The sequence below is a fragment of the Symphalangus syndactylus genome, chromosome 1 (genome assembly GCF_028878055.3).
Source record: "Symphalangus syndactylus isolate Jambi chromosome 1, NHGRI_mSymSyn1-v2.1_pri, whole genome shotgun sequence".
NCBI classification, from domain to species: domain Eukaryota; kingdom Metazoa; phylum Chordata; class Mammalia; order Primates; family Hylobatidae; genus Symphalangus; species Symphalangus syndactylus.
The window spans coordinates 81,633,037-81,647,180 of NC_072423.2; the positions used below are offsets into that span (position 1 = coordinate 81,633,037).

At 48.5% G+C, this 14,144-nt stretch overlaps 1 long non-coding RNA gene across 1 annotated transcript; it reads left to right on the forward strand.

Annotated features, from left to right (window-relative positions):
- The first annotated feature begins 792 nt into the window (after nucleotides 1-792).
- LOC134736946 (uncharacterized) lies at nucleotides 793-7,104 on the forward strand. Its single transcript, XR_010121452.1, has 3 exons — nucleotides 793-876; nucleotides 1,767-1,826; nucleotides 7,051-7,104. It is a non-coding gene; the product is annotated as an uncharacterized lncRNA (long non-coding RNA).
- Nucleotides 7,105-14,144: the final 7,040 nt, after the last annotated feature.

Consider the following 14,144-nt stretch of genomic DNA (forward strand, 5'->3'; position numbering starts at 1 on the left):
CAGTTTTGTGGCCATGGCCAAGTTCCTTCATCCCTGGAGACTCAGATTCCTCATCAGTAAAAATAGGAATGAGAAACCCCACCTCACAGGGCTGCTTTGAAGTGCAGGTGAATTCACCGTGTGCAAGTCTGCACTGCTCACACCATGTGGCCCTCACTCACTGTCCCCCAACTCCCTGTGTGTTACATCTGTGGTGCCCCTTGCTCCTCTTGCCTCTGTTGTTTATCCCATCTGTGCCCCCGGCCCTCCTGTCCCCAGGAAATCCATCACCTGGGCCTCTCCCTGACACTTGATCAGTCCTGCCTCGAGTCGCCCATAGCCGTGTCACTATCCCCCAGACTGTGAGCTCCTTGAGGGCAGGGCGTTTCCCGATCCTTCCCCACCTCCCATGCAAGCGGCACCTACCTGCTTTGCACCTGGGTCCCTGTGTCTGTGCATCACTGTACTCCCTCTGAGCCTGTCTCAACCAACGTATTTAACATGGCAAACTCCGCTCCAAGGGTAGGCTGTGTCCAGGACTGTACTCCCGTGTGCTTTGACAGAGGTGCTTCATTTTTTGTTCTTTCAACTCCCTGTGAATGTATTCATCAGCTTCTCTCGCTCCTGCTCGCCGTTTTACACCGTTGAGCGGGCGACCAAAGCAGCAGCTCCACCACCTCCCACCAACCAGAGCCCACCCCCGCGCACGCCCGCCGCCCACCCTTCGTTTTGGTTTAATTTTTGTTCTTTTAAGCTGCTTCTGCGCTTCTCCATGTGCTGTGATCCATAACCTGCCTCTACTCTCTGGCCTCACAGAGTCCTCCGGGGTCACAGCCCTCGCCACACGCACAGCCTCCACCTCACAATGCTAGCAGCATGATGGGACCCCACAGTCAGGTAAGCGCACCGTGGCGCTCCCGCCCGCCGGGAACGCGGGGCGCGGAGGAAGCAGAGAGCCCGCAGAGGAAAAACAAAAATCAAAATGTGCTCTAGCCACTGCCTGGGAGTCTTTATTGACAAATTAAATTTTTTAAGAAATTTCTTTTTTCTAAAGATAGTCTTCAGTCCTCGGACATCACACCCAGCTTGGATACGAAACCAAAAGGAAAAAATATGTATTTCTGTGACCTTGTCAACGGCCTTTGCGTTTCTGTTTTTTCCTCTCTCGCTTTTGGTTTGGTTTTGAGTTTGGTTCACCATTTGTTTGTAACCGAAGCTGCATCCCGAGCCTTTTCTTTGTGCACTCGTGCTGCTGAGAAAGCTTTCCTGCCATTTCCCTGCAGTAAGTTAGGGAGCCCGCTGTCTCCTTCCCGTTTCCATGGCGTTTCCCCTCCAGTCCTCGCTCCCCTCTCCATCCCCGCTGGTGGTTTCTGTGTGTGTGTGACTGTGTGCATACTCATGTGTCCAGCTTTGTCTGCAGACCCTTAAAATGTTATGTATAAGTCCTTCTTACCCCTTTATTTGCCCTTACCGAGAGCAGAGGTTTCCTCCTCTGCCCTGCGTTGATTTAACTGTTTTTAGTGTGTTATGCAAAGTCCCAGCTGCTGCCCTTCCACCCAGAGTAGATCTCCACGAACAAAAGTGGAGTCAGGAGACACATTTGTTGTGTGGATCTATCATTCCCTCTGCCCAAAGGAAGTTTTGCTCAAAGGGAAGAGGCTACCAGGAGAAAAAACTTAAAAGATCACTAGTTATAACAAAACTGGACTTTGTGGAGTGGAGAGTATTTGTGTTGGTCACTGTGCAGTAGGGCAGGCTGTCATTGAACTAATTCCCTATAATTGCAGCCTTTTATGTCACCGCGATACGCAGGCAGCCCCGGGCCCCTGATCAGAGTGGGAATCCAGGTACTGTACCTTTTCATGTTCTCTCTCCCCTCCCTCAGCCATCCTTGGCCCTAGGTGGACATTGACACAAAATGAAAGTCGAGGGAAAGGATTGAGGGGTGGAGGGGCAGGTTTAACCTGGCTGGTAGCTTACTAGCTGTTCCCCAGAGAGGGCCCCATGCCCATGGTGCGGCAGTTCACCTGCCTCTCCAGATGGCCTTTGGACAGCCCATTCCAGAATTCAGAAGGTGGCAGCAGATGGAGCCAAGGCGCATCTGGTATTGCAGGGTTTCGGCTATTCTAGAGAAGATGGTAATGCCCTGCCCTCCCTTCCACCCCCTTCTTGGAAGAGGGTCTTCCTCCTTAATGAAGTTAATTGACAATGTGCATTTTTTCCTGGAAGCTTTTGAGAATTGCCAAGGCTGGTAAATAAAATCCTGCTATTGGGGGGCAAATGGCCCGTAAGAATGCTTAGATCAGGAGCCTGGACGCAGTGGAGCAGGAGATTTGTGAGTTTTTCAGCAATGTCTGCCTGCTTCCCAGACCCAACCGAAAACAAGAAAGGATTTGTTCATGTAATTAGAAAAGGGGTCTGATTGCGGGGAGGGATTTTTGCCTGGGGACATATGCCTTAAGCTGGACCATTAGGGTTGGCAATTCTAGGTGGTCTGGAGGAATCAGCCCCCATGCCACCCTCCCTGGTTCAGGGCAGGAGAGGATTTGCAGAGTTAAATATGAATAGATGCCTCTTTTGAGGATAGACAGACTTAAAAGAAACTTTCAAGAAACATCAGGGAAATTTTATGCCCCAATTTTTTAAAACAGAATTATTTCAGTGACTTTGCAAAAACCCTTCAAAAAAATCTGACAGTGCCAGTGAATCCAGCCCTTGTTGCCTTTGGAACTGGGAGTTTAGTCACCAGCTAAATTGGCATTGTCTGAGTGTGATGCTTTTCCTTCTCAGGGCTCTACAAGAAAGCTCCTGAGTGAGATGATGCAGGCACTACAGAGAGATGATCATAACCAGGGGTCTCCAATTGTCTTTTTTTTTTTTTTTTTTTTTTTTTACCGGAGTCTCACTGTCTCTCAGGCTGGAGTGCGGTGGTACGATCTCTGCTCACTGCAACCTCCATCTCCAGGGTTCAAGCAGTTCTCCTGCCTCAGCCACCCAAGTAACTGGGATTACAGGTGCGTGCCACCATGCCCGGCTAATTTTTGTATTTATAACAGAGACATGCTTTCACCATGTTGGCCAGCTGGTCTCAAACTGCTGACTTCATGCGATCTGCCTGCCTTGGCCTCCCACAGTGTTGGTGTGAGCCACCGTGCCTGGCCAGCTCTCCAATTTTAATGTTAAATTGCCTATCGGGTTCCCATCCTTTTTTTTTCTCTCTCCAAAAGTCCTTCATTTTCTATTTTCTGACATGAAGGGGACAAATTTGGACAAGAGGAATTAGAGACCCAGCTTTCTGAGCAAAAGAAGGGATCCCTGGATACATCACAGATGAGAAAACAAAAGGTCAGAGTGGAGGAGTGACTTCCCAAAGTGAGTGGGACTGGAGTTGATCTTGGTTCCAGCCCAGTGCTAATTGTACTCCACCCCTCACCCTCCATTCCTCAGCTTTCACAGATGTAAGATTGCTGCCCCCATCTGTGTTTGTAACCCATCACCACTGGGCCTGCTTTGCCATGGCACACAGAGGCTCCAGCAGCAGCCTTCCCACCTGCCCACCCAGGAGCTCTTCTTGGTCCAAACTGGCCTCTGCCAGGGAGAGAGGAGCTACTTCCTTATTATAATTGTGGTGGCCCTTCTGGCAATTAAACGATGTGGAGAGGGGGTGTGTATATTTCTACTCAGCAGCTAAGCATGAGCAACCACTCGAGAGCAAATGGGGGATAAATCCATCATCTGTACTTTGCATTATATACCAGTTTTCCCAACCTCCCTGCCAAGAAGCCCCCCCCCCCGCCCACCATTAGAAATCTACACTGGGGCTGGGCATGGTTACTCACGTCTATAATCCTAGCACTTTGGGAGGCTCAGGTGGGTGGATCACTTGATCAGGAGTTCAAGACCGGCCTGGCCAACATGGTGAAACCTTGTCTCTACTAAAAATCCAAAAATTAGCCAGGCATGATGGCGTGTGCCTGTAATCCCAGCTACCCAGGAGGCTGAGGCAGGAGAATTGGTGGGACCTAGGAGTTAGAGGCTGCAGTGAGCTGAGATTGCGCCATTGCACTCCAGCTTGGGTGACAAAGTGAGACTCCATCTCAAAAAAAAAAAAAAAAAAAAAAAAAAAGAAAGGAAAAGAAAGAAGTTAAAAAAATAAATCTACACTGGTTTTCCAGTTTCCTGTGACCTCAAGAAATTTTTATCCTCCAAAGAGGGATATGTACCTTCCACAGGTATTGTCCCTGGGGGTTTCTTGAAGAGTGCTCATGTTGGCACTGCCAGTTAACAGAAGCGCTGTGCCACCCGAGTTAGCTCAGCTCTCTCCTGTGATGGGTAAAGGCAGCAGAGACTAGAGGACTTGCTGGGGCTCACAGGTCATTATGAATGCGCCTTCTGGGTGAGGGGAGTGAGAAGGGCCCTTAGGGAAACAAGAAGCAAAGGGTCAGTGACGTGGCCTCAGGGTCTTATGGGGCCTGCCTTCCATCTGCTTCCCTGGCTAGAGGCTGTGCATAGAGAGTTGCTGTTTTTTCAAGTGCAGGTGGTTGGGTGGGTGGTGACAGTGGAGTTCAGCTGGGTTTAGGAGAGAGTAGCTGGAATCCAGGGTTGTCAGAGAGCCCTCCCACACACATCTCGGCAGAGCTCCCACCTGGCAGGCTGGCTGTGCTGTCGGGGCAGGTGAGAGAGCACGTGGATGTAGCAGGGATTTGTCCGTTTCCCGGCCAGATGCTTCCTGTGCCTTGCCCCACACACAGTGCTGTAGGAGAAGAGCTGGCCTCTGTCCAGGAGCCCCAGAGCAACTCGCTCCCCTGTAGGCCCCAAGGGTGTGTGCACAGCATGTAATTATGGTCCCATATACGAGCCATTGTTTTTCCTCCTTAAGTTTGAGACCCCTTTCCTTGGTCATTGCACACCTTCTTTCCCTGACTGAAGAGGCCCAGACTGTCTGTCCCTGTCTCAGGGTCACCTCAGTGAGGGACGTGACCGCCAGGTCCCCTTTGAGCCTCTGGACAGCCCAGCTTTGCTCCTGGAGTTCCGACACATAGGAGGGTTAGAGGAATCCAAGGAGGAGCTTTCTCCAAGAATTGGTGGTCAGCATTAGGCTACCTGGAGAGAGTGACTTCCAAGCCCCATGGCTGCGCTGTCAGGGTTGGATGGGGTGGTCCTGCACTGGATAACTAATGACCCTGAAGGTCCCCCCATCCACCTCCATGTCCTGGGATCCCCCAGTCCAGACAGCCTTAGAGGCAGGCCTTCCTGAGTCACCAGGACTCTATAAAAACCACAAACCCCCAGTGGGCAGACACACACCAGCCAAGTGATTCAGAGCTGGGGAACCTGGGGCCAGGAAGCAGGGCTGGGAGAAAGTGAGAGGCCGGAACAACTAAAAATCCAGGGATTGGAAAGACAGATGCTGAGCATCCCCAGGCAGACAGAAACAGCAGGTGCTAAATGCCACTTTGTGGGCCAGGTGTGGAGGCTCACACCTGTAATCCCAGCATTTTGGGAGGCTGAGGCAGGAGAATCACTTGAGCCTAGGAGTTTGATACGAGCCTAGGCAACATAGTGAGACCCCATCAATACAGAAAATTTAAAAATTAGCCAGGTGTGACAGCACATGCCTGTAGTCCCAGATCTTGGGATGGCTGAGGCAGGAGGGTTGCTTGAGCCTAGGATTTCGAGGCTGCAGTGAGCTATGATCACACTACTGCACTCCAACCTGGGCAACAGAGCAAGAGACCCTGTCTTTAAAGAAAAAAAAAAAAAAAGATTCTACTTCGTGAACATCAGACAATCCCTAGGCCCTCACACAGTCCTCTCGTACCTTAACCATACATACCCGCTCCCCTGTTCCATTCTGAAGCTAGGGAAATCAGTGACAGTCTGTCCCTTCGCTTTCCACCACTTCATTCCAAAACCGGTTTGAAGTTCACAATTGAGCTCAAGGCGGGAGAGCGCCCCACTCAGCTTCCCCCACAGCAGCACAGCCTGGGCTGGGGGCCCTTGAGGACAGACCCCTGTCACAGATGCCCAGCCTTTGAGCAGCACTGGCACCTGCAGATGAGGAAAGATGACCAGCCATCACCAAAGGCTTTTCATCCCGAAGGCAAAGGCTCATATTTAGCCCTAAGGGATGGGGTCCTAGAAGCAAACTTTCCCCCAGCAATTCCTACTCTCTTTTTCCAGTTGCAGCTGAAATAACTTCAGTCTCAAGGAAATTGTTTTGAACAGGTTTTCACAGCTGGTGGGCCGAGTGTTCACCCAGGAAACCCATGGCCCCTGTGTTTACCTTCTCATTAGTAACCACACCAGCACCGCCGATGGCCCCACCTCTGGAGCCGGGTTCTAGTCCGGTACCCCTGCCCCTCTCCTAGTGGCCACCTCTCCCGCCCTGGGGCTGGGTGGCATTCCCTATTGTAGAAGCTGATGGGATGTGACCTGGGTGCTCACTTGGCTCTGTATCCTGTGACTGGGAGCCCTCAGGCCTGTGACCTCAGTTTCCCCATCTCAATCCTAAAGGCCTCCTCATCTTCTTTTCCCCTTTAAACAGGGCTTCCCTCAGTGATAGGATTTTAGGTAGTGGGTGTCTCAGTCCTCGTAATTCAGCAGTAGAGCTAAAATGAGGTATGTCTCTGTGAGACAAAGGCAAGATGGGGTTTGGCTTCAGCTGCATGGCTGGGGTTTGGGCAGAAGGAGGGAGTAGGCACTGCTGCCTCTGAGAGGAAGGTGGTCAGTGCTGCAGCCAGAGCAAGACCTAGAGAATTTGGTCTCCTGCCTCATTTCAGAGCTCTGATAGGTACACAGACCGCCTACCCCAAGACAGCAGGATGAGGCAATGATTTCCCTCCCACAGAGCCCCCCAAACAATGCCACAGTTTTAGCTAACACCAGTTCCAGCTGGCTGGTAGGCCCGGAGTGACCTTCTCCCGCTGGCAGGCAGCGGAAGTGGTCTCAGGGAGGCCACGAGTGGCTCCATGTGATCACGTGGGGAACTGGGTGGGTCAGGTAGATGCCTCTCCCCATGTCCAGCAGCTCGGGAGCAGCTCCTCAGCTTGTGTCTTGCATCTCTTTCAGCCTCCAGGAGGAGTTCCTGGGACACAGCCATTGCTGCCCAATTCTATGGATTCCACACGACAAGAAGGTAGAGAGGGCAGGGTGGGCCTAGGGTGGCTGGGGATGCCAGGAGTGGCTCCTCCTCCCTCTACTCCTGCCATCCCATGATGCGCTTCCTCTCTCACGCAGGCCACCCCAACATGGGAGGATCAACGCAGAGAATGAACCCTCCCCCAGGCATGGGGCCCATGGGTCCCGGCCCACAGGTAAGCACCGCCTGTCTGTCCGTCTGTCTCCCTGGCCATCTGTGTGCACCCGCCTTCTCTCCTCTTTCCATGCTCTGTCAGACTCCCACATCTCTCAGTTCACAGGGGTGAGAGGAAGGGCATGGCTGCATCCCCTGCTCCTGTCCCCTTCTGTGGCAGGCTGGCCTCATGCACTGCCCAGGGTAGCCCCTTGCAGATGGCAGGCAGCATTGAGGCCCCCCCCCAACCCCGGGAGCTAGGAAAAAGTGGACAGCTGAGGCCTTCTAGTTAGCAGACCCTTTTGTGGTGTGGTATCCTATCATGGGGTCTGAAGAAGGGCAGGGAGCTCCTGAACCCCAGAGCTGCCTCCCCTGGGTGAGGTAGACTTGAGATGGCTTAGCGCCACCATCGGTTGCGTCTCAGAGTTGGGGCAGATGAGTGGCCTTCCTAGCTCTGCCTGTGACTCAGCATGTGCCTGTCCTTGGATGAATCACTTTGACCTCTGTGGGCCCCAGCAGGCCTTAGTTTCCCCACCTGTTAAATGAGGACTGTGTCCATGATTCTCTGGTGAGAGGGGGCCACACCGGCAGGACCCCAGCACCGACTTCAGCTGGGATTCTTTCTGACCAGAGGGCTCTGCTGCCACAAAGGGCAGTTTAGAAGCCATTGGAAGAAAGCATTTCAGGTGCCCTCACGTACCTCTTATTGTCACAACAAAGTCGTCACCCCTCGTCGCCAGCTCCGCACCCCCAGGTAGGGGTGTCCAAGCAACAGGTGTTGCTGCTGACAGGTGTTCTGCTGTGGAACCATCTCGCTGCTTACCCTCAGCCCTCTGAGTGTTTGCACGTGGCTCTGTTTCCTATAGTAGCCATGGCAGAGCATTTGCCATGTTCCACCTGCCTTGGGAATTCTCTAGCCCCTTAACTAAAGGAAGCTGGAAATCTGAATAGGGCAAGGGGCTTGTTCTCAGGTGTTCTTTCCCTTCTTTTCTGTTCTGCCTGGAGTCTGCTGCGCTGGTCACCCCCTTGGTTGCATGCAGGTGTTCAGGACACTCTGGGACCCCTGCACTGGTTTCTGGGTCCCCTGAGGGTGGAGTAGTGCCACCCCATTCCTGCCCACACGTGCTCCCTTATGTAGGAAGAGGCGTCTGCTCCACAGAACCACAGCCCTCTGCTCCATCCCAGAATTGTATTTACAGCAAGCCCAAGCCACTGCTTTCTTGTCTGTGGTGGTTGGAACACCTGTGGTGTTGAAAGATTTTAGGGAGGTCCATGTCTTCTGCTAGCCCCATAATCCTAAAAGGAAGCAAGCCCGCAGCAGTTGCAGCTCCAATATTCTGGTTTTGTTCCTTCCTCAAATCCTCCAAAGTTCGTGTTTCTGCTAGCTCCTTGTAAGCTGCCAGAGTGGCCCCTTCCTGCCTGGCAGCCCCCTGGAGCTGACCTGTGCAGGGCTGCTTGCCTAGGGAAGGGGGCGGGGGGCAGGGTAGGAGCAGAGCTTCCCCTCTCCTGAGTCAGATACAGCTCTCCCTCCCCACAGCCTAAGCCACACAGCAGTCACATTTTATTGGTGTAAAAATCAGCAGCGGCCTTGGATTGTCAGATGTCACAGGATCTGTGTAACTCAGGAGGATGGAATCTGAGGAGGGAAAATTGAATGCCACCGCCCAGACCATGGATTCTCAGAGGCTCAGCAGCTGCATCTGTAAAATGGGAATAAGAACTGTGCCTGACCTGGAGGGCTGCTGGAAGGAGCAGGGTCCAGTGTCCAGTTCCCTTTTTTTTTCTTTTAGCAGGAATCAAATTTTTTATTTTTATTTTTTAAAAATTAAAATATTTTTTATTAAAATTTTTTTTAATTTTTTAAAAATAAAAAATATTATTTCTTATTCTTTATTTTATTTTTTTGAGGCAGGGTTTACTCTATCACCCAGGCTGGATGGAGTGCAGTGGCATCATCTCTGCTCACCACATACTCAGTCTCCCTTGTAGCTGGGACTACAGGCTCCCACCACCACGCCTGGCTAATTTTTGTATTTTTAGTAGAGACAGGGTCTTGCCACGTTGCCCAGACTGGTCTCGAACTCCTGGGCTCAAGTGATCTCCCGACTTCAGCCTCCCAAAGTGCTGGGATTATAGGCGTGAGCCACCGTGCCCAGCCAGGTCAAGTTCTTAATGTGATGCTGGCCACAGGGTGCTCCCCCTAAGGAAGCTATTTGTGTTTTCCAACTTTAGGGACTTAAAACCAATGTTAAGGCCTCTAGTTGCTTTGGTTTGGTGATTGCTTTCAATTTCTTCTTTTTTTTTTTTTCTGGCAAAGTCATTAACAGTTTGTTAGGACCATCATAACACTGAGATTCTAAAGGCGGGGAATAGATGTCAGGCTGTTGGAGAGCAGCAGGGTGTGCTGGCAGTTCAGGACTTCCTCTGGGCTTGGTGGATATCTCATCATGTCTGCCCCTGACCCGTAGTCCAGCACACTCTTTGGCACACTTTAAAGAGGTGAGGGTCCCAGAGGCTGAAGCCCTGCAGTGAGACTCTCCTGGCCTCACCCAAGCAGTGTACAAGGGATAGAGCTCCCCTTAGACCCTAGGAGTGTCTCCAGCGGGAGGGAGAGAGGCTCACCCATCTTCATTTACATTACACACCCTTGCCAACCTCAGGAACTCTAGAAGCATCTCTCCTGCTCTTTAGTTTACTTTATCAATGTGGAGACCCTAAAGTGCTTCACCCATGTTTCCTGTACTTCTCTGGGTAGGGTGAGTATTAATAACTCTCAATAACCTCTGCCTCCCAGGTTCCAGCAGTTCTCCTGCCTCAGCCTCCCAAGTAGCTGGGACTACACGCACACGCGCCACCATGCCCAGCTAATTTTTGCATTTTTAGTAGAGATGGGGTTTCACCATGTTGGCCAGGATGATCTCAATCTCCTGATCTTGTGATCCACTCACCTCGGCCTCCCAAAATGCTGGGATTCCAGGCATGAGCTGGTCAACTATTTAACTACTCTCTCCAGCAGCATCAATTCCCACAGGTCTTTCACCTTCTTGTCTCCACTCCTGAACCATCCATTTTCTCAGTCCTGGCCTTTGCTTTCTCTAAATTTCTAGTGAAAACTGGATTTGTGTATTCTGATTGGCTTCTTACAAAAGTATATTTCATCCCTACCTAAGCCCAAGATACTGCTTCTAGTTTCTCAGTGGTTAAAACATTCATAGAGTAATTAAAGCGTGCCATACATTATGTTAGGCTCTGAGAAGAGGAGGAAGTGGGTGGAGGAAAAGGAGGAGGAGAGAGAGAAGAAGGAGGGAGCAGGAGGAGAGAGAGAAGAAGGAGGGAGTAGGAGGAAAGAGGGAAGGAGGAGAAGAAGCAGGATCCCAGATTTTAACCCAATCCATTCCTTCTGTGAATGCCTCTAAGTACCTTGAAAAGTCTGCACCTTCACCAGCTTGTGAACATTGTCTGTGCTGTCATCCCTCCTGACCCAGACAACGAGTCTGTCTGAAGGACTTCCTGTCATTTTATAGAAAAATTGCAGGCACTGCTGCTTCCTCTTTGGGTAAAGAATCCGAGACTCCAGTAGGGCTGCCTCTTCCGCTGACCCCGAGATGTTGCTGAACTGCATGAAGTAGCCGGCACCTAGGGAAAGAGCAGCCAAACATCACACGTCCGGCTTCTGTCCCCAAACACCCCAGGGTTCTGTCCACCCAAACAAAGTGAAATAGTGAACCACAGCCATTGTCCAGGCAACAAAAGCTAGAACCCTTCGGAGGAAAATAAAAAAGAAGGACATTTGTCAGTAAATATTCTCTGTCTCAGTGGACTTAGTCACTGGCTAAAGCTTGCTCTCCACTGTTGTGTTTGATGGCCTTTGTTCCAAGATCGTGAAATGTATACCTCTGACTTAAAGAAACACAGGCTTCAAGCAATGTTTGATGGCATTTGGTGTCTGTGAGATGAATTCTGTTTTTCTCATTGACTTCATTCTTTAAATTAGAGATTCATTCCAAGGAAAAGAGTTGGGTTGGTCTGGTCGTTGTATAAGACGCTGTGGAATTCAAAGGTTTAGGATTTGGTTTTAAACATTGACAATGATAAGGATTCAGTTTCCCCTGTTGCTAGCCTAAGAACTGGGTGTATTATCAGTGGCAAAAAGTAATCTTTACTATATTATAAGAAGGGCTATTCAGGACACATTAGAGACTAAATGGAAATTTCTCCTGAATATAAAGAAAGGCATTGGAAGGACACTGAAGAGGGTGAAAAGTGTTTACACTAGTGCCAGAGATGAGGTTTACCTGACTCGGATATCTCAAAACTCTTTCCCCTAAAAACAATCAAGCAGCTAAACAAATGTACCATTTGGTAAACCACACAGTTGTCAAAGTCAAGCACAATGAAAAATTCTTGCATATGAAGAGGTTCTTTATACTGTGTTCCAACACTCAACTCCATATCAAAATGCTTCAATCAAAACATTTCACAAGGTAAAAATAAAGTGAGTATACAGTATAGTGCTGGGTACTCCAGCGTTGCTCCATGATGCTCCCAGCTTCATCCTGCCTCACACTAAGGCACTTGCCTTTCTTATCAGCAGCAAGCAATGATGGTTTAAATAAGCTTCCCACCAAGCTTAAAATATCACAATGACTTTAATATTAAATCATGGCGAATTATATTCCTTTGTATCTTCTTCTCAATATTTGAACTTGCCTAAGACCTCTGAATTATAATTATATATTGAATGCCTGGGTTAGAAAAGAAAAGGAGTGTACAAGGCTAAAAAGGTTTCTAGTTAATTCTTACTCAGGAATTCTTGCCCAGGTGTATTATGAAGCATGAATTGAGAGTCAAATAATTCAAGCCCAGAACTCAGGAGGCCTGAATTATCCCCAGCTCTGCCAATACCTAGGTGTTTATTTATTTCCACAGGTTTTGAATGGGAGAGATACTTCCAAGGGATTCTTTGAGCTCTTCATGTCTATGCATCCTCCTGTAACTATGCAAGAGCCCTCTAGCAGAAGGACATGTTCCATTAAATGCCTCCTGTGAAAGAAGCATAATAGCTGCTCAAGTTAACCTGAAATAGCTTTTCCACATCTTTCTTCTGGGCTGTGGTCCTTTTCTCTTACTAGAACATTCTTTCAGCAGATTCCTCTCACAATAAAGATCACCTTTGTGTTTAGCTGGCAATTATATATTAGTCTAGCAGCAAGCCCACAGAATAGGTTGGCTTAGAAGCTACAATGGAAATTTAGAGAGCACTTCAGGCTTCGATCAACCTTTGGACACTTGGGATGATATGTTGGATAATCTGATCTGTGACAGAAACTTTTACCCTCTTCCAAAAGTGGAGGAAAAGTGTCAGTGGCTTATCACCTCTGACATTCCCTGTGGTGGCCTGGTATCTGGGTGACAGGCTGTATGCCTTCTGGGAAGGGAATCTCACCAACTCTCAGTCAGTTATGGACTAAGTGACTTTGCAATAGTCTAGTCTTTAAAAAGCTATAGTAATCTGTAACCTCACCTGCTTCCAAATATGGTTAAGATGATTTCAATGGCAGGCACAGAATACTAGAAGGCTAAAGTAGAAAAATAAAATAAATGGAACCTCTGGAGAGAAAGGCAAGATGGAAAAATGGGAGTGAACCTGCTGCTCTGCAGGTGGGGGCTTTGTATGCATTATCTTCCTCCATTGTCACTGTGAAGTAGACATCAATATCTTGATGTTTACAGAGGCTTGCAAAAGCCAAGGCTTTTAGAAAAAGCACACACACGACAACAACTTCCTGTGGTCACAATTAGTAAGTAGTGAAGCCATATTTCAAACGAGGTCTCTCTTTTTCACTACACAAACCATATATAGGAAGTATCTGAAGCTGTGCTATCCAATACAGTGGCTACGAAACTTATGTGGCTATTGAGTGCTTGAATTGTGGCCAGTGCAAACTGATATGTACTGTAGGAGTAAAATATATGTCAAGTTTAAAATACTTAGCCTGAAAAATGTGAAGCATCTCATAATAACTTTTATATTGATTACATGTTGAAATGCTACTATTTGGATATATTGAGTTACAAAATACATTATTAAAATTAATTTCACCTGTTTTCTTTTATTTTTTCATGAGGTATTAAAAGTCCAATGTGTTATCCATTGTCCCACAGAGCCAGATTCATGTGGACATTAGAAAATTCTACATTACATATGTGACTCACATTATATTTCTCTAGGAGGGTGTGGCTCTAGAGACATTGCCTTTATTTATGAGGTTTTATCTTATCAATCATATCCCAATATCAGTTTTGCTTAAATGCATCTTTCTTTTGCGTACCCAGGGACCGGATGCTTTTTATTGAGTTAATAATTAAGATATGAGAAATGTTTTTTGTCCTTGTTCAGATTTTCAAGTTTGATAACTAACATTCTGACTGAGGCAAAACATGGTGGCTGGCATAACCTAATCGAACCTGGTGAATCACATCAAGGTGTTTGCTTTCCACTTTCACTGACCCGTGCATTGCCCCAACAAGGTGTGATCCACTTCTCCAGCCTGAGCACTGTCCTGATGGACCCAGTCAGTGTCATCTCTGGTGCCCTGAATCATTCCACAAATGTTTGCCTTCTCAAAAGTACAGTGGTCCAAAAGAGTGTGAGTTGTGGCTGCAAATGATATTTTTATTATCTGGTTAAAAATGAAAGATAGTCATTCCAAATAGCTAATGTCTTAAGCCACTAAAACCTCATTGTTCAGGTACAACAGGATCACAAGCTTGTTAGCTTGACTTTTTCTCAAATGCAAATCTTACTGTCATCAGATCTTAGTACTTGCTAATATAGACACAGCCCTACATACCTCACAGAGTCAAGATA